The sequence below is a fragment of the Cherax quadricarinatus genome, chromosome 21 (genome assembly GCF_038502225.1).
Source record: "Cherax quadricarinatus isolate ZL_2023a chromosome 21, ASM3850222v1, whole genome shotgun sequence".
NCBI classification, from domain to species: domain Eukaryota; kingdom Metazoa; phylum Arthropoda; class Malacostraca; order Decapoda; family Parastacidae; genus Cherax; species Cherax quadricarinatus.
The window spans coordinates 40,356,603-40,383,430 of NC_091312.1; the positions used below are offsets into that span (position 1 = coordinate 40,356,603).

Sequence of the window (26,828 nt, forward strand, 5' to 3'; positions counted from 1 at the left end):
GCTACAACACAACTGTCAACATATTATAATTGTTGGTGACCTCAACCAGCACCTTATACAGAGGGACTTTGATGACCTTCTTGCAGTGTTTGACATGAGAAACTTTGTTGATTTCCCTACTCATATCTCTGGCTCCTCCCTTGACCCAGTAGTGAGTGATCTGGCAGAAGGCATAGTCACTTGTCAACCCCTCGGCTACGTTGGATCGTCTGACCACAAGGCTGTTTTTACCACACTTAAGATCCCTACAGAACGAGGTGAGGAGTCCACACTCACAACCTGGCTATGGGAAAGAGGTAATTGGCCAGCCCTTTGCTCTGAGCTCGCCACCACCGACTGGAATGCTCTTCTCCAAGGGGATGTTGACAACCAAGTGAAAGCCTTCACTGGACACATCCTTAATCTACAACAAGAACACATTCCTCACCGGCAATATGTGACGAAGCCTACAGATGAGCCTTGGTTTGGCTTTCGTTGTAGAGAGGCTGCTACTGCTAAGTACAAAGCATGGCGAAGGTATAAGCGACATCCTACCACCTATAACAGGAACTTGCACATGCAAGCCTGTAGGCATATGGGTGATGTTCAAAAGTGGGCCATTGCTAAATGGGAGGTGGACACTAAAAGAAAGTTAGCATCAGGTAGGGTAGGCTCCAAAACCTGGTGGTCCCTGGTCAAGGACAGACAAGGTTATCTGCCTGATGAACTTATTCCACCTCTAAATCGACAGGATGGGACCACCTCTACTAGTAATCAAGAGAAGGCGGACCTCTTTGCTGAACACTTTGCTACCAAAATGCAAGTTCCTGATCCAGCAAGGGACCCTCCTTGGCTAGGTGCAAGAACTGTGTCAAAACTGTCAGTGGTGACAATAAAGCAGGAGGAGGTGCATTTCCTACTTAAATCGCTTGACCAAGAAAAGGCTGTGGGCCCAGACAAGTTGAGCCCAAGATTGTTGAGAAGATGTGCAGACCAGCTAGCAGCACCTCTAACTCGCATCTTTCAGCACTGCCTAGTACAGTGTAAATGGCCCTCTCTATGGAAAGAGGCAAATGTAGTCCCTGTTCACAAAAAGAAGAGCAGAGCAGAAATCAGCAACTACAGACCAGTGTCACTCCTGTCAATCACTGGTAAGATCCTTGAGACAATAATCTCAAGACAAATGACAGAGTTTTTTGACTACCACTCACTACTTTGTGATCGTCAATATGGCTTCAGGAAAGGTTACTCTGCTGCTGATCTGTTGTTAAACCTCTCCACTAAGTGGCACCAGTCACTGGATGAATCCAAAGTCAGCTGTGTGGTAGCACTGGACATTGCTGGCGCTTTCGACCGGGTGTGGCACCAGGGCCTCTTAGCAAAACTTCAAGCACTGGGAATTGCAGGCTCTACGCTATGTCCCCTCAGTGACTACCTTCATGGTAGATCTCTAAGTGTAGTTCTCAATGGAACGGAATCAGCAAGACATCCTACTGGGGCAAGTGCTCCACAAGGAAGCGTGCTGGGTCCATTGTTATGGAATGTCTACTTCAACGACCTTCTTCATCTCATCCCAGAATCACATGCATATGCAGACGACTGTACACTGACATTCACTTATCCAAGAGAAGAAATGCCAGCTGCTCTAAGCTACATCAATCACCAGCTGAGAGCTATATCAGCTTGGGGAAATAGATGGCAAGTAACATTTGCACCTGAGAAAATGCAAATGATGATCGTCTCTAGGCACCATGATGGTAATGCTGGTGCAGTAGTAAGGATGAATGGGAGGATGTTGGCACCTGGAGAAGAAGTTGATATCCTTGGGGTGAAATTTGACTCCAAACTAACCATGAAGAACCATGTTGTAAATCTTGCAAACAAGGCAGCCAGGAAGCTTACAGCACTTCGCCGTATCTCCCATCTGCTTGACAGTAGGGGTTGCAAGATCCTGTATGAGGCACAAGTACGCTCGCACCTTGAGTATGCTCCACTTTCTTGGTTTGCCTGCCCCCCCTCTCATCTGCGACTGCTTGACAGAGTAGAGAACAGAGCAAGACGTCTCATCTCTCGCCTGGATCCATCCTGGATAGATCTGTCATTTCAGCAGAGCCTTCAACATAGGAGGGATGTGGGTGGCCTTACTGTTATGTACAAGGCCAATATTGTCAAAATACCACACTTGGATCCACTTCGAGGACAGCGTGAAACAAGCTTTTATGCCACAAGACGGGCAGAAAGCAGCAACTTCACTCTGGCTATACCCTTCTCCAGAACATCACTCCATCTGAGATCATACATACCCAGGATGACTCGAGTATGGAACACATTCGTACAGGATAATGATGTCAACGAGATAAAGTCAGTTGATCAAATGAAAATGCTGGCCCACAGATGGCTCCAGCTTCATCCTGTTTCATACTTGTATGTCTCATAACAATAAAAATGCTTTCAAATGAGCTGATGTAGGTAACAGCTCTTAGCTTGCCAATAAAGTTAGGAATCCTTAACCTGTAAATAGCTGTCAATAAAGCTAGGGATCCTTAACCTTGTCAAACCCTGTGTAAAAAAAAAAGAGAGACAGAGGCAGAGAGAGAGACAGAGAGACAGAGAGACAGACAGACACAGACAGAGAAGCAGCTGGCTGGATAAGTAGAATTACAACTCCAAAGCATCCAAAATAAAATTAAGCAAGCTTATACATAACCTCAAGTGGATTTTCTTGTTCGTCTTACCAAGAATGCGCTTAAGCTGAGTCGCAAAAGCATGAGTGGAGCTGAAGGTCGATCACAGTTATATTGAAATTTATTCACTGATTTCATTTGAAGGGCTAAGCCCGTGTGAGTCACTCGGGCTCAATCCTTCGTCCAATAATCGTGAGACATCAGCACCAACTGACTGTGTCTGGCAGTAACAAGCTAGATCAACTCAACTGTTCCATTTAGCTGCTTTATTTTGGTGCTGCCATAACACACAAGTCACAAACATAAACTCAAACACAGGAACGAATTAAAAATCTGTCTGCATCACCTCGTGGCTAGCGACGGCTTCCCATACTAATTAAATACGTGTGTACAACTCACACAGGTAACCTAACCACAGGTCTAAATGAAAACATATACCTATTAACATGGCAGATAATGTCACCTCTAACGTATTCCGCTAGTTATACAAAATATGATGACAGATTTGAAACGGTATAGAGAAGAGCAAAACTTCGGTGATCACGAAACAAACGGGACGAAGTAAGATTTAAGTAACTGAAAAAGTCCATTCTGAAAGGAGAAGCTTCGAGGTGACCTCATACTAACTTCAGTGATAAATATATTAGATATGCTTCAGCATCAAGATCGTTTGGTGGAAGAAATACAGTACTAAGAGAGCCTTCTGCTTTATTAATCTTGCCTTTAACAGGAGTTAGCCCTCCATCGATTTAATAGTACATTCGATTTAATAATACATTTAATAGTTCTCTCTCTCTCTCTCTCTCTCTCTCTCTCTCTCTCTCTCTCTCTCTCTCTCTCTCTCTCTCTCTCTCTCTCTCTCTCTCTCTCTCTCTCTCTCCCCTCCACCTCTCTCTCTCCCCTCCACCTCTCTCTCTCCCCTCCCCCCCTCTCTCTCTCTCTCTCTCCCCTTCCCCCTCTCTCTCCCTCTCTCTCTCTCTCCTCCCCCCCCTCTCTCTCTCTCTCTCCCCTCCCTCTCTTTCTCTCCCCTCTACGCTACTAGCACACTAGCTGAGCACATTCTGCGTGCTCCCACCTCAACAACAGAAGCCTTTAAGTTCGTGAGTGTTGGTGAGTACTGGCGAGTGTTGGTGAATGCTGCGAGTGTTGGTGAGTGCTGGCGAGTGTTGGTGAGTGCTGGCGAGTGTTGGTGAGTGCTGGCGAGTGCTGGCGAGTGCTGGCGAGTGCTGGCGAGGGTTGGTGAGTGTTGGTGAGTGCTGGTGAGTGTTGGTGAGTACTGGCGAGTGTTGCTGAATGCTGGTGAGTGATGTCAAGTCCCTTTTGAGTGCTGGTGAGTGTTGATGAGTGTTGCTGAGTGTTGATGAGTGTTGCTGAGTGCTGGTGAGTATTTCTGAGTGTTGATGAGTGTTGTTGAGTGCTGGTGAGTGTTGCTGAGTGTTGCTGAGTGTTGCCGAGTGCTGGTGAGTGTTGCTGAGTGTTGATGAGTGTTGATGAGTGCTGGTGAATGTTGCTGAGTGTTGATGAGTGTTGCTGAGTGCTGGTGAGTGCTGGTGAGTGTTGCTGAGTGCTGGTGAGTATTGCTGAGTGTTGATGAGTGTTGCTGAGTGCTGGTGAGTGTTGCTGAGTGTTGAGTGTTGCTGAGTGCTGGTGAGTATTGCTGAGTGTTGATGAGTGTTGATGAGTGTTGATGAGTGTTGCTGAGTGCTGGTGAGTATTTCTGAGTGTTGATGAGTGTTGTTGAGTGCTGGTGAGTGTTGCTGAGTGTTGCTGAGTGTTGCTGAGTGTTGCCGAGTGTTGCTGAGTGTTGCTGAGTGTTGCTGAGTGTTGCCGAGTGTTGCTGAGTGTTGCTGAGTGTTGCTGAGTGTTGCCGAGTGTTGCTGAGTGTTGCTGAGTGTTGCTGATTGCTGGTGAGTATTGCTGAGTGTTGATGAGTGTTGCTGAGTGCTGGTGAGTGTTGCTGAGTGTTGAGTGTTGCTGAGTGCTGGTGAGTATTGCTGAGTGTTGATGAGTGTTGATGAGTGCTGGTGAGTGTTGCTGAGTGCTGGTGAGTGTTACTGAGTGCTGGTGAGTATTGCTGAGTGTTGATGAGTGTTGCTGAGTGCTGGTGAGTGTTGCTGAGTGCTGGTGAGTATTGCTGAGTGTTGATGAGTGTTGCTGAGTGCTGGTGAGTGTTGCTGAGTGTTGATGAGTGCTGGTGAGTGTTGCTGAGTGTTGATGAGTGTTGCTGAGTGCTGGTGAGTGTTGCTGAGTGCTGGTGAGTGTTGCTGAGTGTTGATGAGTGCTGGTGAGTGTTGCTGAGTGTTGATGAGTGTTGCTGAGTGCTGGTGAGTATTGCTGAGTGTTGATGAGTGTTGATGAGTGCTGGTGAGTGTTGCTGAGTGTTGATGAGTGTTGATGAGTGTTGATGAGTGTTGATGAGTGCTGGTGAGTGTTGCTGAGTGCTGGTGAGTGTTGATGAGTGTTGATGAGTGTTGATGAGTGCTGGCGAGTGTTGCTTAGTGCTGGTGAGTGTTGCTGAGTGCTGGTGAGCGTCGCTGAGTGCTGGTGAGTGTTGCTGAGTGCTGGTGAGTGTTGCTGAGTGCTGGTGAGTGTTGCTGAGTGCTGGTGAGTGTCGCTGAGTGCTGGTGAGTGTTGCTTAGTGCTGGTGAGTGTTGCTGAGTGCTGGTGAGTGTTGCTGAGTGCTGGTGAGTGTTGCTGAGTGCTGGTGAGTGTTGCTGAGTGTTGCTGAGTGCTGGTGAGTGTCGCTGAGTGCTGGTGAGTGTTGCTGAGTGCTGGTGAGTGTTGCTGAGTGCTGGTGAGTGTTGCTGAGTGCTGGTGAGTGTTGCTGAGTACTGGTAAGTGTTGCTGAGTGCTGGTGAGTGTTGCTGAGTGCTGGTGAGTGTTGCTGAGTGCTGGTGAGTGTTGCTGAGAACTGGTAAGTGTTGCTGAGTGCTGGTGAGTGTTGCTGAGTGCTGGTGAGTGTTGCTGAGTGCTGGTGAGTGTTGCTGAGCACTGCTAAGGGTTGCTAAGTGCTAGAGAGAGTTGCTGAGTGCTGATGAATGTTGCTGAGTGCTGGTGAGTGCTGATGAGTGTTGCTGAGTCTTGCTGATTGTTGCAACACTCAGCAAGACTCACGCATGTACTGCTGGAAATAACCAGCCAGCAGTCAGGTGGTGTCATCACAGACTCTACACGTCACAGTTCTCTTCTTCCCTCTTTTCCTGCCGTATTTTTTCTGTCCTCCGTTTCCTCCTCCTGCTCTCGCTCGCTCGCTCTCTCTCTCTCTCTCTCTCTCTCTCTCTCTCTCTCTCTCTCTCTCTCTCTCTCTCTCTCTCTCTTAGTCAAGTACATACGTCTCCCACATACGTCTCCCACATACGTCTCCCACATACGTCTCCCACATACGTCTCCCACATACGTCTCCCACACACGTCTCCCACATACTTGTAGTAGCGGTGTCAGCAGTTTGCAACAAACCATACCACGGGCGGGATTTGAACCCGCGGTCTGAGAGTCTCTAAACTCCAGACCGACGCGTTACTATTTCGTGAGTCAGTTTGTAACATCTGATTGGCTGATAATGAATAAGTTTTCCTATACGAGGTGAAATGTTGCTAATTACTGACTGAGGGAATAACACATACGGCGCTGACACTGCCAGCAGCAGCGTGCTGACACTGCCAGCAGCAGCGTGCTGACACTGCCAGCAGCAGCGTGCTGACACTGCCAGCAGCAGCGTGCTGACACTGCCAGCAGCAGCGTGCTGACACTGCCAGCAGCAGCGTGCTGACACTGCCAGCAGCAGCGTGCTGACACTGCCAGCAGCAGCGTGCTGACACTGCCAGCAGCAGCGTGCTGACACTGCCAGCAGCAGCGTGCTGACACTGCCAGCAGCAGCGTGCTGACGTCACGTCACACCCGAGACAGGTGTGGACGAGATTTTTTTACATTAGTGAAAATTAGCCAAGAAGCAACACAAGATAGTGTTGCGTCTTGAGTGTTGCGTCTTGAGTGTTGTGCCTTGAGTGTTGTGCCTTGAGTGTTGCGTCTTGAGTGTTGTGCCTTGAGTGTTGCGTCTTGAGTGTTGTGCCTTGAGTGTTGCGTCTTGAGTGTTGTGCCTTGAGTGTTGTGTCTTGAGTGTTGTGCCTTGAGTGTTGCGTCTTGAGTGTTGCGTCTTGAGTGTTGTGCCTTGAGTGTTGCGTCTTGAGTGTTGTGCCTTGAGTGTTGCGTCTTGAGTGTTGTGTCTTGAGTGTTGCGTCTTGAGTGTTGCGTCTTGAGTGTTGTGCCTTGAGTGTTGCGTCTTGAGTGTTGTGCCTTGAGTGTTGCGTCTTGAGTGTTGTGTCTTGAGTGTTGCGTCTTGAGTGTTGCGTCTTGAGTGTTGCGTCTTGAGTGTTGCGTCTTGAGTGTTGCGTCTTGAGTGTTGCGTCTTGAGTATTGCGTCTTGAGTGTTGCGTCTTGAGTGTTGCGTCTTGAGTGTTGTGCCTTGAGTATTGCGTCTTGAGTGTTGCGTCTTGAGTATTGCGTCTTGAGTATTGCGTCTTGAGTATTGCGTCTTGAGTATTGCGTCTTGAGTATTGCGTCTTGAGTATTGCGTCTTGAGTATTGCGTCTTGAGTGTTGCGTCTTGAGTGTTGCGTCTTGAGTGTTGCGTCTTGAGTGTTGCGTCTTGAGTGTTGCGTCTTGAGTGTTGCGTCTTGAGTGTTGCGTCTTGAGTGTTGCGTCTTGAGTGTTGCGTCTTGAGTATTGCGTCTTGAGTATTGCGTCTTGAGTGTTGCGTCTTGAGTGTTGTGCCTTGAGTATTGCGTCTTGAGTGTTGCGTCTTGAGTGTTGCGTCTTGAGTGTTGCGTCTTGAGTATTGCGTCTTGAGTATTGCGTCTTGAGTGTTGCGTCTTGAGTGTTGCGTCTTGAGTGTTGCGTCTTGAGTATTGCGTCTTGAGTGTTGCGTCTTGAGTGTTGCGTCTTGAGTATTGCGTCTTGAGTATTGCGTCTTGAGTATTGCGTCTTGAGTGTTGCGTCTTGAGTGTTGCGTCTTGAGTGTTGCGTCTTGAGTGTTGCGTCTTGAGTGTTGCGCCTTGAGTGTTGCGTCTTGAGTGTTGTGCCTTGAGTGTTGTGCCTTGAGTGTTGCGTCTTGAGTGTTGTGCCTTGAGTGTTGTGCCTTGAGTGTTGCGTCTTGAGTGTTGTGCCTTGAGTGTTGTGCCTTGAGTGTTGTGCCTTGAGTGTTGCGCTGTGTTGTGTTGTGTCTGTTGTCCTGTGTCTGTTGTCCTGTGTCTGTTGTCCTGTGTCTGTTGTCCTGTGTCTGTTGTCCTGTGTCTGTTGTCCTGTGTCCGAGTGTTGCGCTGTGTCCGAGTGTTGCGCTGTGTCCGAGTGTTGCGCTGTGTCCGAGTGTTGCGCTGTGTCCGAGTGTTGCGCTGTGTCCGAGTGTTGCGCTGTGTCCGAGTGTTGCGCTGTGTCCGAGTGTTGCGCTGTGTCCGAGTGTTGTGCTGTGTCCGAGTGTTGTGCTGTGTCTGAGTGTTGCGCTGTGTCTGAGTGTTGCGCTGTGTCTTCAGTGTTGTGTCACGAGTGTTGTGTCAGAGTGCTGTGCTTGAGTCCTGGTAAAATGCCTGTGGTGCTGTGTCCTCGGGGAAAAGTGACAGGAGAAAGTGAGAGAGAGAGAGAGAGCGGATGCAGACAAATCGAGAAAGAGAAAGGAATTATTATTATTATTATTATTATTATTATTATTATTATTATTATTGTTGTTATTATTCACTTTTTTTAACACGGATGGTCACCCACCGGCGTAGTGTGACCCGGAAAAATACAGAAGACAAACTTACACCATCACTCATTCACTGTCCTGACAAACGTGCTGACATCACAGTTCTGACGAGCACTAAACCATTATAGGTCACTCAGCACCAGGCAGGCGGTGCTGAGAGCCACCTGCAGTGGGAGTAAAGAACAACACGCTGGAGCAAGGCAGGTTCGACTCCCCGTCCAGCAGACGCGAGCCAGCACTCTGCTCTTCCAGCCAGAATCACACTCAGGACCATCCATGAGAATGAGTGTGCTGGTGAGTGACTGGAGGAGGATGCGAGTAGAAGGTGAGTAAGTAACAGGTGGAGTAAGATGGAAAAATCAGGTGAAGATGAGTTAAGATCAAATTTGATGAGATTTTTAATCCGGGGGGTTAGCCCCCCAAGAAACCCAAAAAAGTCAATGCGTCATCGAGGACTATCTTATTTACTTTGCTGTCCTTCAATTTTGTCTCCCAGGATGCCACCCACACCAGTCGACTAACACCCAGGTACCTATTTAATGCTAGATGAAGAGGGACAGCAGGAGTAAGATGACTAACACCCAGGTATCTCTTTCTGCTAGGTGAACAAGTCTCAGTAAGATCCATTTCTTCCTTGCAAACATTTCTGGTCAGAGTGTTCGTCTCAGAGCAAATACCAATCTTGTTGACCTTGTTCACTATCCTTACCCTGTTCAGGTAGAGAATGAGTTTTCACCTGACCAGTGGGTCGGTGCTAATTCTACCGGGGAGACCTCATTCACTTCACTGGATCAATCTGTTCCACCAGTTGAGGAGAAAGACTTAGCTCCCACTGACTTCCCAGACGAGGTCAAGCGTTTGTTGACTCTGTTGAACAAACGTCTTAAAGCCATTGCCTTACCAGGTGAGAAGATGGGTATAACGAACTTATTGTCCCATCGTATCCCACCTGAACGTGGTACTAGACCTATCTATATACCTGCGTACAGAATGCCTCATTCCCAAGTTGCTGTCGCAGAAGAATTGATCAATCAAATGCTTGATGATAAAGTTATTGCACCTGGAATGCACCCTTGATCCTAGTACCTAAGAAGGATGGTACTTGGCACCCAGTGATTGACTTTAGGAAGTTAAATGTGAAAACTATTCCAGATCGCTTCCCACTTCCTGTACTCGGTGATCTTATATGTAACATCGGAGATAGTCTTTTCGACCCTGGACTTGTTACAAGGGTTTTGGCAAGTCCCTCTTCATGAGGACAGCCAAGAACTGCATTCTCCACTCCTACATGTCATTATCACTACCTCCGTATGGCCTTTGGGTTACGATTTTCCCCTATCACATTCTCAAGGCTCATGATTAATATCTTCAGAGGTCTCATGGGTAATGCTCTTATGGTGTACTTAGATGACGTAATCGTCATGTCTGAAGACGTGGATACGCACCTGAAAAGACTATGTAGTACTTGGTAAGCTTGAGGAAGCCAATTAAAAGATCAAACTGTCTAAATGTCAATTTTTCAGATCAGAAATTAAGTTTCTTGGTCACGTAGTCACTCCTAGAGGGGTTACGACTGACCAAAGTAAAGTAACTGCAGTACTAAATTTTCCAACTCGCAAAACTGCTGATGCCGTAAGATCCTTTGTGAGCTTAGCAGGTTTTTATAGATCTTTCGTTGCCAATTTTTCTTCCATAGCTGCTCCTCTAACTGAGTTGCTTAAGAAAGATGCTCCTTTTGTTTGGACCTTCCGTCAAGAAAGAGCATTCCAAACTCTAAAAGAAAAGCTAACATCTGCTCCAATTTTGAAATTTCCAGATTTTTCTAAGCCCTTCTATCTGACAACTGACGCTAGTTCTATTGGCATAGGTGCCATACTAGCTCAGAAGACCGATGGCAAGTACAACGCAGTTGCATTTGCTAGTCGAGTCCTTACGACGGCTGAACGTAATTATACAGTAACTGAGCAAGAAGCTTTAGCAATAGTATGGCCTTTAAAGCACTTCCAAGACATTATTTATCGGTACCTTGTTCATGTCTTGATAGACCATGCTCCACTGATACCTTTATTCCAGAACAAACAACCTACTGGAAGGTTAACCAGATGGACCTTGACTATCCAAGAGTTCAATCCCACCTTTGAACACTTACCTAGCAAGTCAAATGTAGTCGCAGATGCTTTATCGCGACATGTTAGTGTAGTAACTGCAGACCCTCCATTTACTGCCGAGGACGTAAAGAATGCTCAATGAACAGATCCCATGTGGTCTGGTGTGATTCGATTCCTGCTCCAGGAAGATCTTATTCCGACTGTGAAGCCACCAGCACCCATCAGTGACTTTGTCATGAACCAAGAATTATAACATCGAACATCCGAGTTGGGTACTCCTAGCAGAAGGGTATACCAGTTAGTAATTCCACAGTCACTAGTGAATGTAGCTAGTTCACGATGTACCAGGTGTTGCGCACCCTGGTATGGATCGTTCAGTAAAGCAAGCCAGATTGAAATACTTTTGGCCTCATATGGCAACTGATATTTCTGAGTATGTTAAGAAATATAGTGTATGCATGCAACATTAAGGTAATGTTAATGGTCCTAATCCAATCCAGGTGTATCCAACTACTAGCGAACCGTGGGAAAGAGTTGCGCTAGATTTATTAACTAATTTCCAATGTTCCCTCCAGGGCAACAAACATCCGTTTCACCAGATATTGTGAGTTAGTTCCTATTGCAGATAAGACTGCTGAGACAGTAGCAAAGGCGTTTAAAGAAGGCATCATCTGCAGGCATGCCACCCCTAAGTCCCTGGTAACAGATAATGGAGGTGAATTCTGTAATGAGATTTTGAAAATTTGTGTACCTTGTACAAGATCCTTAAATCCACCATTGTTCCTCATCCTGCCAGCAATGGGTTAGCAGAACGAACCAATAAGAAAGTACTTGATGTCTTGAGAGCCACTATCACTCCCAACAGTGAAACCTGGGGTGAAGTTATACCTGATGTTCAGTGTGCTATAAATTCTGCTTACAATGTTTCTATTGGTGACACTCCATATTTTGCATTGTACGATGTAGATAAACTTTTGCCTTATGAGTTATATTCTAACCTGAAACCAAATTACAACTCTGATGATTTCATCGCAACTCGTACCAGCTTAGCTCAAAGTATTTTTAGAAGAATCCGTGAAACACTTCATAAATCAACATCAGAATTTACAAGAGTCACTAACATTCGAGCAAAGCCAAGCAAAATTACAGTAGGTTCGAGAGTTATGCTGACTAACTTTAACAAAACGTCTGCAAAACCTAAGCTTGATCAAAAGTTTGTTGGTCCTTATTGAGTAGCTGAACATATTAATGGCAATAAGTATAAGGTTAGAGAAATTAGTACTGGTCAGTATAAAGAATCGCATTTAGATCATATGAAGTTAGTAAGTGATGATAATGATGTTCCAACCCAGACTAATGTGACAGACTCTGACAATCTTCCTGACTCTGTACCCTCTACCTCTAATACTTAGTCAATCAACCTGAATGTCGTTATTCCCTACATACACGACAGGTATTGAGAAATCCTCAAGTATCATTTGTAACTACTAATTCAGATTTGCCTCAAACACAGCATGAGTTAGCCAGTGCAACAGAGTTTGATCCTCCCAGAGATGACACCCATTCTGCATATGTCAATCTCACCCTAGCAGAGTTGGGGTTAAATGTAAATAACCTGTATAGATGAATAATTACAGTATCAACTTATTAATATTCAAGAATTTTTTTTGTGTGTTCACATTCTCTCCGAATTCAGAGATTTAACAGTCTAGATTTGAGTGCACCAAGTCTGCATTTTCTGTTAAACATATGCCTTTTCTTTGTACATATCCTTCTTCAGAATCCGTAGACCACATGAATACAGATTGATCGATCAAAATTTTGTTATCACTTCTATTGTGCAATCCCAATGTTGAGTCTCATTCTATGAGTTGTGCTATATCATACCTTGTAATGTATTACAGTCAGTTACGTTAGCTTCCATTCCAATATACTCCTTATGTATGTTATAATGTTCAATTGTTGTGTACTTTGACATTGTATAGAATCAGCCCAAGCCGTACGCTTGCCGTCTCTAGTTTGTATTAAGTATGTCGGGACGACATACGTTAGTGTCGCTGAACTCTCAGTAGTACCATACCAGTAACCAGTTACCAGTGTCAGTAGTGACTCACTACCAACTGTCTGTGTGAATCACTTGTTATTCACTGTTACAGCTGACCTTAGTATGTTTTGAACCTGCTCACCCCTAGGAACCATCTCGTGAGTCAGTCTAAAGATAGGGAGCGGAGATGTAGGTCAGGCTGGGCGCTTGCCATATATTCCATTTTAATTATACTCCATTACTGCCTATTTGAGTATCCTTTACCCAATCCACGTTACTGAACCCCACGGGACACAAGGACAGCAAGTGTAAGCTGACTAACACCCAGTTATCTACATACTGCTAGGTGAACAGGAACAGCAGGTGTAAGCTGACTAACACCCAGGTATCCACTTACTGCTAGGTAAAGAGGGACAGCAGGTGTCAGGAAACATGCCCAACATTTCCACCAGTGCCGGGGATTAAACCACAGACAATCAGTGTGTCAAGAGAGTTGCCAACCGAGGAAATGACTGGAGGAGAATGAGGAGTGAAGAATGACGTAGTGAAGGATGACTGACGGATGGGGAGGAGTGCGCTGGTAGTTGGTGAATGGGGAGGAGTGGGGTGATAGCTGGTGAATGGGGAGGAGTAGGCTGATAGCTGGTGGATGGGGAGGAGTGGAATGACAGCTAGTGGATGGGGAGAAGTAAGCTGATAGCTGGTGAATGGAGACGAATGGGCTGATAGCTGGGATCAAGCTATAGCTCTTGGACACTAAGCATTAATTAACAGATATAAGGCGTCCAGTCCTTTGGGCTTGGTTACATTTACCTCAGCGTTGGAGTGCGTCCGTACAATCGTTCACTGTACTCACGCTGTTCTTCCCATAACTTCCTCACCATGGATGAAGAGAAGGTTCTCTGGCAGACATATGTTGCAAAAAAAAAAAAACGGTAAAATAATTCGTGGCTCTTGTGGAATCTATAGTATATTTTATATCATCTAATTCGTGAAACTAGTAAATTTAACGTCAAGAAATTTTGATTTTTGAGTTTACCTGGAGTTTACCTGGAGAGAGTTCCGGGGGTCAACGCCCCCGCGGCCAGGTCTGTGACCAGGCAACAGTCACGATATATATTTCGATCCCAGTTTAATGTTTCTGTTATATCACCAAAAATAAGAAAAATGTAAATTTCTCCGAGAAAAAATTCAATTGTTAGTAAAAATTCAATAACATCCGGACAACACTGAAGATTTTTCATATTAAGACAACACGAGTTGAAGTTTCAAACAACTGAAGCATGTTCACTCTGAAGTTTTAATCTGGTTTATTATCAGTTAATTTTTGTTGAAACATTAAGTTCACTGCTGTGTGTGTGTGTGTGTGTGTGTGTGTGTGTGTGTGTGTGTGTGTGTGTGTGTGTGTGTGTGTGTGTGTATGTATGTGTATGTGTGTGTGTGTGTGTGTGTGTGTGTGTGTGTGTGTGTGTATGTGTGTGTGTGTATGTGTGTGTGTGTATGTGTGTGTGTGTATGTGTGTGTGTGTATGTGTGTGTGTGTATGTGTGTGTGTGTAGGTGTGTGTGTGTATGTGTGTGTGTGTACTCACCTAGTTGAGGTTGCGGGGGTCGAGTCCGAGCTCCTGGCCCCGCCTCTTCACTGATCGCTACTAGGTCACTCTCCCTGAGCCGTGAGCTTTATCATACCTCTGCTTAAAGCTATGTATGGATCCTGCCTCCACTACATCGCTTCCCAAACTATTCCACTTACTGACTACTCTGTGGCTGAAGAAATACTTCCTAACATCCCTGTGATTCATCTGTGTCTTCAGCTTCCAACTGTGTCCCCTTGTTACTGTGTCCAATCTCTGGAACATCCTGTCTTTGTCCACCTTGTCAATTCCTCTCAGTATTTTGTATGTCGTTATCATGTCCCCCCTATCTCTCCTGTCCTCCAGTGTCGTCAGGTTGATTTCCCTTAACCTCTCCTCGTAGGACATACCTCTTAGCTCTGGGACTAGTCTTGTTGCAAACCTTTGCACTTTCTCTAGTTTCTTCACGTGCTTGGCTAGGTGTGGGTTCCAAACTGGTGCCGCATACTCCAATATGGGCCTAACGTACACGGTGTACAGGGTCCTGAATGATTCCTTATTAAGATGTCGGAATGCTGTTCTGAGGTTTGCTAGGCGCCCATATGCTGTAGCAGTTATTTGGTTGATGTGCGCTTCAGGAGATGTGCCTGGTGTTATACTCACCCCAAGATCTTTTTCCTTGAGTGAGGTTTGTAGTCTCTGACCCCCTAGACTGTACTCCGTCTGCGGCCTTCTTTGCCCTTCCCCAATCTTCATGACTTTGCACTTGGTGGGATTGAACTCCAGGAGCCAATTGCTGGACCAGGTCTGCAGCCTGTCCAGATCCCTTTGTAGTTCTGCCTGGTCTTCGATCGAGTGAATTCTTCTCATCAACTTCACGTCATCTGCAAACAGGGACACCTCAGAGTCTATTCCTTCCGTCATGTCGTTCACAAATACCAGAAACAGCACTGGTCCTAGGACTGACCCCTGCGGGACCCCGCTGGTCACAGGTGCCCACTCTGACACCTCGCCACGTACCATGACTCGCTGCTGTCTTCCTGACAAGTATTCCCTGATCCATTGTAGTGCCTTCCCTGTTATCCCTGCTTGGTCCTCCAGTTTTTGCACCAATCTCTTGTGTGGAACTGTGTCAAACGCCTTCTTGCAGTCCAAGAAAATGCAATCCACCCACCCCTCTCTCTCTTGTCTTACTGCTGTCACCATGTCATAGAACTCCAGTAGGTTTGTGACACAGGATTTCCCGTCCCTGAAACCATGTTGGCTGCTGTTGATGAGATCGTTCCTTTCTAGGTGTTCCACCACTCTTCTCCTGATAATCTTCATGATTTTGCATACTATACATGTCAGTGACACAGGTCTGTAGTTTAATGCTTCATGTCTGTCTCCTTTTTTAAAGATTGGGACTACATTTGCTGTCTTCCATGCCTCAGGCAATCTCCCTGTTTCGATAGGTGTATTGAATATTGTTGTTAGGGGTACACATAGCGCCTCTGCTCCCTCTCTCAATACCCATGGGGAGATGTTATCTGGCCCCATTGCCTTTGAGGTATCTAGCTCACTCAGAAGCCTCTTCACTTCTTCCTCGGTTGTGTGCACTGTGTCCAGCACTTGGTGGTGTGCCCCACCTCTCCGTCTTTCTGGAGTCCCTTCTGTCTCCTCTGTGAACACTTCTTTGAATCTCTTGTTGAGTTCTTCACATACTTCACGGTCATTTCTTGTTGTCTCTCCTCCTTCCTTCCTTAGCCTGATTACCTGGTCCTTGACTGTTGTTTTCCTCCTGATGTGGCTGTACAACAGTTTCGGGTCAGATTTGGCTTTCGCTGCTATGTCATTTTCATATTGTCTTTGGGCCTCCCTTCTTATCTGTGCATATTCGTTTCTGGCTCTACGACTGTTCTCCTTATTCTCCTGGGTCCTTTGCCTTCTATATTTCTTCCATTCCCTAGCACACTTGGTTTTTGCCTCCCTGCACCTTTGGGTAAACCATGGGCTCATCCTGGCTTTTTCATTATTCCTGTTACCCTTGGGTACAAACCTCTCCTCAGCCTCCTTGCATTTTGTTGCTACATATTCCATCATCTCATTAACTGGCTTCCCTGCCAGTTCTCTGTCCCACTGAACCCCGTTCAGGTAGTTCCTCATTCCTGTGTAGTCCCCTTTCTTGTGTGTACTCACCTAGTTGTACTCACCTAGTTGAGGTTGCGGGGGTCGAGTCCGAGCTCCTGGCCCCGCCTCTTCACTGATCGCTACTAGGTCACTCTCCTGAGCCGTGAGCTTTATCATACCTCTGCTTAAAGCTATGTATGGATCCTGCCTCCACTACATCGCTTCCCAAACTATTCCACTTACTGACTACTCTGTGGCTGAAGAAATACTTCCTAACATCCCTGTGATTCATCTGTGTCTTCAGCTTCCAACTGTGTCCCCTTGTTACTGTGTCCAATCTCTGTGTCCAATCTGTGTGTGTGTGTGTGTATGCGTGTATGTGTATGTGTATATGTGTGTGTGTATGTGTGTGTGTGTGTGCATGTGTGTGTGTATATGCGTGAATATGTGTGTGTGTATGCGTGTGTGTGTGTGTGTGTGTGTGTGTGTGTGTGTGTGTGTGTGTGTATGCGTGTGTGTGTATGCGTGTATGTGTGTGTATGCGTGTGTGTGTATGCGCGTATGTGTGTGTGTGTGTGTGTGTGTGTGTGTGTTTGTGTGTATGCGTGTGTGTGTATGCGTGTATGTGTGTATGCGTGTGTGTGTATGCGTGTATGTGTATGTGTGTGTGTATGTGTATGTGTGCGTGTGTGTGCGTGTGTGTGCGTGTGTGCGGTGTGTGTGCGTGCGCGCGTGTGTGTGTGTGTGTTTATATGCGTGTATGTGTGTGTGTGTGTGTATGCGTGTGTGTGTGTGTATGAGTGTGTATATGCGTGTGTGTATGTGCGTGTGTGTGCGTGTGTGTATGTGCGTGTGTGTGCGTGTGTGTATGTGCGTGCGTGTGTGCGCGTGAGTGAGTGTGTGAGTGTGTGTGTGTGTGTGTGTGTGTGTGTGTGTGTGTGTGTGTGTGTGTGTGTGTGTGTGTGTGTGTACACTCACCTAATTGTACTCACCTAATTGTAGTTGCAAGGATCGAGACTCAGCTCCTGGCCCCGCCTCTTCACTGATCGCTACTAGGTCCTCTCCCTCTCTGCTTCCTGAGCTTTGTCATACCTCTTCTTAAAACTATGTATGGTTCCCGCCTCCACTACTTCACTAGCTAGGCTATTCCACTTCCTGACGACTCTATGACTGAAGAAATACTTCCTAACGTCCCTGTGACTCGTCTGAGTCTTCAGCTTCCAGTTATGACCCCTTGTTTCTGTGTCCAGTCTCTGGAACATCCTATCTCTGTCCACCTTGTCTATTCCCCGCAGTATCTTGTATGTCGTTATCATGTCTCCCCTGACCCTTCTGTCCTCCAGTGTCGTCATCCAATTTCCCTCAACCTTTCCTCGTACGACAGTCCCCTGAGCTCTGGGACTAGCCTTGTTGCAAACCTTTGTACTTTCTCTAACTTCTTGACGTGCTTGACCAGGTGTGGGTTCCAGACTGGTGCTGCATACTCCAGTATGGGCCCAACATACACAGTGTACAGTGTCTTGAACGATTCCTTAAGGTATCGGAACGCTATTCTCAGGTTTGCCAGGCGCCCATATGCTGCAGCAGTTATTTGGTTGATGTGTGCGTATGTATGTGTGTGTGTGTATATATGTATGTGTATGAGTATATATATGTGTCTGTGTATGCTATATATATATATATATATATATATATATATATATATATATATATATATATATATATATATATATATACATATATATATATACATATATATATATACATATATATATATACATATATATATATACATATATATATAATGTGAAATTCCAAGCTCTTTCGTGACTTCTCACATTGTCAGGAAAACATAATGTGAGAAATCACGAATATATAACTATAGTTCCTTGATAATATGTGAAGTCACTAAAGCGCTTGGAATTTCACTATTTTTTCACAGTGGTTGTTCTGCATATTGTGATGTTACCTGTTTACTGTGATCTTACTTCACATATTCTTGCGAATAAGACAAGCGAAAATTTGTGTATGCAATAATTTCGCAAAAATCATTCTGAACGTAACGAAAAAAAAATATTTCAATGTGCTTTTTTATTAAATTATTGTAAATTTATCTAAAAATATATATAGTTGGATTAGGGCAAATTAAATTGCGTTTGTTATAATAATGTCGAAAGCACTAACCTCAGATCACAACCAAATTGAAGTTCAGACCTAATCAGGGAAGACACTCAGTCGTGAGGGTATCCTCAACAAATTTAAACCACACGAGCATCAACTAGGATGAAATAAATAGTGAGCTCAATGGTATATGCTGGGAAGACAATACGTTTAATGTAGACCTGATCCAGCTCTTTGAATGGATGAGCTCAGTGGCACTAGAGATATACTTCAGACTCATACCATTACGAACGAGAAGATGCAGGTTGGAAAGAGAGAGGCGCGCCCTCTGTAGGAAAAGATGAATCTCAGACATGATGAGCCGCGTGTCCTTGCACTTCGCCCCCAGGCTCAGACTCGTGAATCTCCTTCATATTCATCAAGAATTTACAAAAAAAAAAACCTGGACACCTGTCCCCAACAGTCATTAAAACCCTTCAATATAAATAACCCAACTTCACAAAGGCGGTAGCAAAGTAATTACAAAAAAATATAGACCAACAGCCCTGACTCTCCACATTATCAAAACTGAATATTTCTTCATCCGTTGTTTTGGTAGGTAGAGGTTTGCAAATAATCATATATATCTTCTTCATCAGAAGATTCATGTACAGTATATAGCACAAACACAAGTAACATTGCTAAATCTACAACGTCGGTGACTTTATTTGCAGCGAGAAACTCACTGGTTTCAGTTTTACTCGTCTTATTAATACAGCTTCACACAAAAAATACATATCCTTGATGCGTCTAGAAATTGTTACCATGGAGTGTTAGGCAACAAGTTTTTTATCTTTCATATAATCTACCAGATCTTCCGTACCATGATTCCACGACACTGAGGAGTCTGAGCTTCATTTGCTCTTGCAGATGAAGCCACAGTAACATTTTATGCACAAATGTACAGAATGCAACATTCTTCTCGCGAAGTTTTCTTCCCTCGATTTCTTTCGAAACACTCAACACTTATGTTTCATACGAGGATGTTTAGTTTCAGGATGTATCGCATTTTTTCGGAATTCAGTCGACTGTTGATACTTCATCACATTCATCACACGGTCAGTTTTGTCAATCTTTATCGACGGTTCAGGTGAAATCTTAAGTCGAAGAAAATTTTGCCATACTTTCGTCTCTGATTTCCGCTTAATCATTCTAAGAACATGTCACAGACATTAATTGTGCCTGAGTCTCCACACACGACGAAGTGGCAGTAAAAGCAACAGCGGTAGAATTAGTTTCGCTATTATTGTTTCCACTTCTTTTAGTCCTCAATGTACAGTAAGTAGCCAACGATCCATGTTAAGGGCGTCACAGTTTTGTCTTATATGTGGTTTGTGTCCACCGACCACAGAAGCCTCATTTATGCCAGCCTACCGTTCTACCGTACTGTACGAAATCATCTAAGAGCAATAATAAATACTTCAGTAAAGCATGGCAAACTTAGCTAAACTAAACCTTAAAACACTGACAAACTTTCCTAATATGTGGGCTCTTGTTTCCTACTGTGGCTGTAGAGCCAGTTGATATTATTCTATCATACCTCTCTCCCTCCCCAGTCTCTCATGACAAGCCCCAGGGAATGCTATCAGATCTCCGCTGAGTCCTAGGATTCCGCGGTGAACAGTTTGAAAAACCTCTTGGCCACTGTACTTCCCCCACAGAGGTAGGTCACTAGCTGTGCACACGCTGGCCTGCGTGCCGAGGACCCGCTATCCACCTGCAGGAAACTAAATATCAAGACTCGCCGCACACCAGAAGCAAGAGTTAAACATCAAGACCCACTACACGTCAGGAATAAATGCAAAGCATCAAGACACATTACACTTGATTAGCAACAAGTACTAAGCATCATGGCCCGGTAGCTATCATATCTAGATATCACGGGTCAGGCACACTAAACCTTCCTACATCTGATCACGCCAGGTGTTATCTGTTTGTGTGATGCACCTCGTCCACCGAGTGGTAAGATTTCACACACACACACACACACACACACACACACACACACTGCGTGCTTCCGCTTGCCTCACATTGCTTAACCGGAAATATTAGAACTGGATAACCATTACGAAGGGCAGCAGGACGTATCGTGCGCTATTACTTGAAATCTGAAAGTTGCTTGCTCAGCCAGAAGGACGACGAATATGGATGAATTGTGAAGTCCACACGAGAGGCTGCAGCATACAAGTGAAGTAGCAGCAGACGTGCGAGGCAGGATGCTAGAGAGCAAGATCTCTGGCCTTCAGTTAGGCGTAACACATCCTGGGACTGTAAAGTGAATGTTTATTTACGCCCTTACACTCGAACACCTGCGTCACCCCACACACAGGTGAGCTCATCACGTGTGCCCTCTGTCGGCCCCTCACACCAACCTAACTCACGACACTTACCTCCATTACACACACACACACACACACACACACACACACACACACACACACACAGGGGTCAGTCCTAGGACCAGTGCTGTTTCTGGTATTTGTGAACGACATGACGGAAGGAATAAACTCCGAGGTGTCACTGTTTGCAGATGACGTGAAGTTGATGAGAAGAGTTCATTCGATCGAAGACCAGGCAGAAATACAAAGGGATCTGGACAGGCTGCAGACCTGGTCCAGCAACTGGCTCCTGGAGTTCAATCCCACCAAGTGCAAAGTCATGAGGATTGGGGAAGGGCAAAGAAGACCGCAGATGGAGTACAGTCTAGGGGGTCAGAGACTACAAACATCACTCAAGGAAAAAGATCTTGGGGTGAGTATAACACCAGGCACATCTCCTGAAGCGCACATCAACCAAATAACTGCTGCAGCATATGGGCGTCTGGCAAACCTCGGAACAGCATTCCGACATCTTAATAAGGAATCGTTCAGGACCCTATACACCGTGTACGTTAGGCCCATATTGGAGTATGCGGCACCAGTTTGGAACCCACACCTAGCCAAGCATGTAAAGAAACTAGAGAAAGTGCAAAGGTTTGCAACAAGACTAGTCCCAGAGCTAAGAGGTATGTCCTATGAGGAGAGGTTAAGGGAAATCAACCTGACGACACTGGAGGACAGGAGAGATAGGGGGGACATGATAACGACTTACAAAATACTGAGAGGAATTGACAAGGTGGACAAAGACAGGATGTTCCAGAGACTGGACACAGTAACAAGGGGACACAGTTGGAAGTTGAAGACACAGATGAATCAAAGGGATGTTAGGAAGTATTTCTTCAGCCACAGAGTAGTCAGGAAGTGGAATAGTTTGGGAAGCGATGTAGTGGAGTCAGGATCCATACATAGCTTTAAGCAGAGGTACGATAAAGCTCATTGTTCAGGGAGAGTGACCTAGTAGCGACCAGTGAAGAGGCGGGGCCAGGAGCTTGGACTCGACCCCTGCAACCTCAACTAGGTGAGTACAACTAGGTGAGTACACACACACACACACACACACACACACACACACACAATCGACATGTGCCTAGGACAAAATGGTAACTAACTAACAACCCTCGACATCTATCCCCCACCCTACACGCATTTACCTGACCCATTACACCTACCTGACCAACTACACCTACCCCCATACATACCTTCTGTTGCACGACACGGTTTATAGCATACTATTAAATTTTAGGAAGTCATTATTTTCTTAATAATGCACAAAGTTTAAACAAAGGATACTTTAACCGGTTATACATGGGTGGGTTGCCGGTTTGGGTGATTAGCACTGTGTCCAAGTCACGGACGGGGTCAGAGATAAAGGAACCCATCTATCGGCTAGTCTGATATTAGGTTAGTGTTATGTGGGTGGTTGGGACAGTTATGATTGGTAGAAGATGAAGCATGGTATTGGAAGTGAATTCTTATAGGTTTAGGCAAGAGGGACCATATCTTGGAGGTTATAAAAGCCAGGAGAGTTATGTATTCGACCTCGGTTCTTTGTTTATTCTGTTCCCGTCAGTCATTGTTGAGAAGCAGAGCCGAGACCTCCAGTGACCATCCAGAGTCGTCCACGTGGTTGGGCCGAGCTCCAAAGCCAGGGTGGCTCCTGTGAGCTGTGTTTTCTTGGGAATGGCATGTTTCCTGTCGCCAACGACATCGAGACTTCAACCCCAGAGTTATGACATCGCTTTCTGCACCACGGTGCCTGTCACGCCTCATGACCGCCGTATGGGAGAGGGGTAGGTGACAAACAAGCTGTGAATTTGGAAACACTCATACTTGAGAAAACCGCCGAACTTAGAACCCTCTTGCATCGAAGACGACTGTAATTAAGTGTTGTTCCACTGAAGACGTGCTCAGTTTCTCCCTGCGAGCCTCTTGTGGAGGAGATTGTGGCTGGGACATCCCTAACGAAGATTGTTGACTGTTATGTTTGAAACGATCACCACCACCAGGAAACTTATTTCAGCTGGGATTTGTCAAGGCAGGCGTGCCCACTCCTACCAAACCGTTACCAGCAAAGGCCGACATACCTCCGGTAGAGCACCTGATTAGTGCGGCTGCGACCACAAGCATCCCTCGGTGACCCTCCTGAAGACACCCAGACCAAGACAAGCCAAAGCCCAACCGAGAAGCACCGGCCGCAACCCACCTGCTGCGCCCCGTACCGACTACAGCTCCAACACTCCTTCGAGTTTGTAGATGAATGGTTCAGAGAACCGACATGTTGATAAATTAGACACATGTGCAACTCTTGGGTATCTTTATTGAGGAAACGTTTCGCCACACAGTGGCTACATCAGTCCATACAAAGGAGAATCTTGAAGAACAGGAGGAGAATGAGGTAATCAGTCCCTCAACCTTGAGTCGATGTGGTCAGTCCATCAATCTTGAATAGAATACGGCATACGTGCTGAGAAGGAGCTTATAAACCGTTGGCAGGAGAGGTGAAGTAGTCATAGGTCGTGTAACATTTGTTCAATGTTGAAGTAGGTCGTGCCCAAGAATTAGGCAAGCGAAGAATTCCCAAGTATTAAGATCCCAAGAAGTTGCCAGTGACGGATCGTCAGATGATGAAGACCCGTGTCAAGACGAGCCCTGACCATCATCAGTGTTCAACCTCACTTTGGCTCCTTGTCTGGCACCCACTTAGTCCGCCATCGACTGAGCTACTATTAGGCTGGTTAGCTTGGTCAGCAGTTGGATCGTCAAATTGGTGCCATGGAAACATTATTAGCACCCCAAGAGGCTGTTTTTTTTCTCCGAGTGTCTGACCTTACACCATGTCCCTTGTCCCTGAGGTTGACAAGATTGGGATAAATGTATATTAATGTATCTAAAGGTAAATAATAACAGGAAAATTTTTGTATAACTAAGTTTCTCTTATATTAATGTGTGGCTCATGCGTGGGTCCAAAGTCGACCAGTGAACCAGTTACCTGACCCACGTTATCTTACCCACGTTATCTGACCCACGTTATCTGACCCACGTTATCTGACCCACGTTATCTGACCCACGTTACCTGACCCACCTCACCTGACCCACGTCACCTTACCTGCGTTACCTGACCCACGTCCCCTTACCTACGTTACCTGACCCCCGCTACCTGACCCACGTCACCTTACCTGCATTACCTGACCCACGTTACCTGACCCACGTCCCCTTACCTACGTTACCGACCCGCGCTACCTGACCAACGTCACCTTACCTACGTTAATTGACCAACGTCACGCGACCCATGTCACCTGACCCCTCTTCCTCTAATCCACGTTACTTGACCCATGTCACCTGGCCTTTTCATCTGCCCCACATTATCTGACCCACGTTACTTAACCCACGTCACTTGCTCATTCAGCCAGCTATTGCTTAATCACTGAACGGGTTATCCTCTGACTAAGATCCTGGCAAGAAAAACTCCTGTTTCTCGAGGAGCAAAACACACGTTTCCTCCCTCCCTCCCAACTACCTCCCATCCCCATGCCTACCTACCTGTCATGGATGCAACACACGCCTCTCTCAAGGTCCCACAGCGTCACCGTAACATTCTCAAGCTTAACCAGTGATAATTAATCTTGCCATTATATATATATATATATATATATATATATATATATATATATATATATATATATATATATATATATAGCGTGCCAAGTAGGTAAAACTTGCTATTATGCAATAATTTCGCAAAAATCATTCTGAACCTAACGAAAAAAAATATAATTCATTGTGTTTGTTTATTAAATTGTTGTAAACTTATCTAAAATAACCAAAAAGGGCGAGTTATTTGTGTATTATCTAAAATATATTTAGTTGGATTAGGCTAAATTAAATTGCTCTTGTTATAATAAGGTTAGGTAAGTTTTCTAAGGTTCTTTTGATACAAAATTATTAATTTTTACATTAATATAAATGAAAAAAAATATGTCTTTAAACATATAAGAGAAAATTTTAGAAAGGACTTAATTTTAAACGAGTTCTTGCTAATTGACCAGTTTTACATATTCGGCACATTATATATATATATATATATATATATATATATATATATATATATATATATATATATATATATATATATATATATATATATATATATATATATACACATAAAGGTGGACGGGAGGCTCGAACCGTGGTCTTGAGATTAACAGGTCCAGCGGGAAGCTACTTGACTCGGGTTTATCTGTTCCAAGTTTTCAAGGATATAATATAATGATGTTGGGGAAGGACTCTTGATCAAAGGAATGGGAGCCGCCCTTCCCTTAAATCAAACCAGATTACCTTCCATTACCCAGACGCTGCATGGCCCCTTGGGTTTACTGCTTACCAATAATAATAATAATCTGGTTAGGATCTTCAGGCAACAGGAAAGTCTTTTCTTCCAGTCCAGGTTACGTAATCACTTGTATAACTTCGCCCTATAATAGATATTCCCCAGCACTCCCCCCAATACCCCCCAATACTTCCCCCAACACTTCCCCATTATTCCCAGCACTCCCCCAGCACTCACAGCATTAACCAGTACTCCCAGCATCTCCCAGCAATCTCCCAGCAATCCCCCAGCAATCCCCCAGCAATCCCCCAACAATCCCCCAGCAATCCCCCAGCACTCCCTAGCTAGTCTTCGGTTCTTCCTAAAGCTGGCCTTCACCTCTTGCTCTCTGCCCCGGCAGTTTTCTCGCTCCTCCATACAACCATCTTCTGATGACACACGATGTGCGTCATGACATTTTATTATAAAGACGTTTCGTCCTTGGTGGGAGAAACATCTTCACAGTGAAATGTTATAGTCCACATTGTGTGAGTCTTATTTACAAGCCAATTTTGATCGTTTTCTTGCGCCCGGTTCTCCTCACTTTTATTTTGACTAATGCAATATTCACCTTCCAGGGACAAGCCAGAGACAGTTATATAACTTTGCTATAACTAGACTCATATCAGTATAACTTCCTGTATACTCCCCAAAAGGTCAAATAGGAAATGTTTACAAACGTTCAAGGTTGCATACGGTTTTTTTCTCCCCTGCATGTGCACGTCATTGTTTACCTTCGTGGTGAGCATGAGTGAAGACAACAGTTACGTAGTTGCTGCATCCTCAGACTGTTTACACTCGGTCGTACCCAGTGTGGCTCTCCTCGCGGCATCGAGAGACCAGCGCCAGTATTATAGTCACTGGAGGACAGGGGTACTACGGGGGTGATAAGATGGTAACGTACAAAATGCAGAAAGGAACTGATAGGGTGAACAGGGAAAGGTTTGTTTTGAGAGATGAGAAACAGGAACACGAGGGCACAGCTGAGTCAGAGGAATGCTAGAAGTATTTCTTCAGTCTGCCTGCTCTCTTTCCAAAATAAACATATTAAACTAAACTAAAAAGTCTCTCTCTCTTTCTCCCTCCCTCCCTCTCTCTCTCTCTCTCTCTCTCTCTCTCTCTCTCTCTCTCTCTCTCTCTCTCTCGCACATGCTGATTGCTCTGCCTCCCCCCAGGCGGGGCAGGTACCCGTCTGACTACATTCTCAACCATCGTATGGGACGTCATATTGATATCTAGTCTACCAGGTGATATAATAATATTCTCTCTCACAGACCCTTCCTCCATGGCAGTGTGTGTGTGTGTGTGTGTGTGTGTGTGTGTGTGTGTGTGTGTGTGTGTGTGTGTGTGTGTGTGTGTGTGTGTGTGTGTGTGTGTGTGTATGTGTATGTGTGTAAGAGTGTAAAATCTCAGCTCTTGGCCTTTATTGGTTATTACCTGGCTCGCTCACTGCTACCTTCGTGAGCCCTCTCATTCTTATTCATAAAGCTATGAATGGAGGCTCTCTCCGCTTCATTAGCCAGGTCTTTCCACTTTGTAATCACACTGAAGCTGAAAAAATACCTCCTGGCATCCCTGTGATTCACCTGTCTTTAATTTCCATATGTGTTCTCATGTACCCGAGTGGCACCTCTTAAGCAGTCTATCCTTGTCTATCCTATGAAGACCTCTTAGTATTTCATTTTTGCTGCA

The 26,828-nt window shown here is 45.3% G+C and overlaps 1 protein-coding gene across 4 annotated transcripts in view; it reads right to left on the reverse strand.

Moving 5' to 3' along the window:
* Positions 1 to 26,828, reverse strand: part of LOC128689174 (uncharacterized) — a 183,559-nt gene that overhangs the window by 47,995 nt on the left and 108,736 nt on the right. The gene's annotated exons all lie outside the window — the stretch shown is intronic.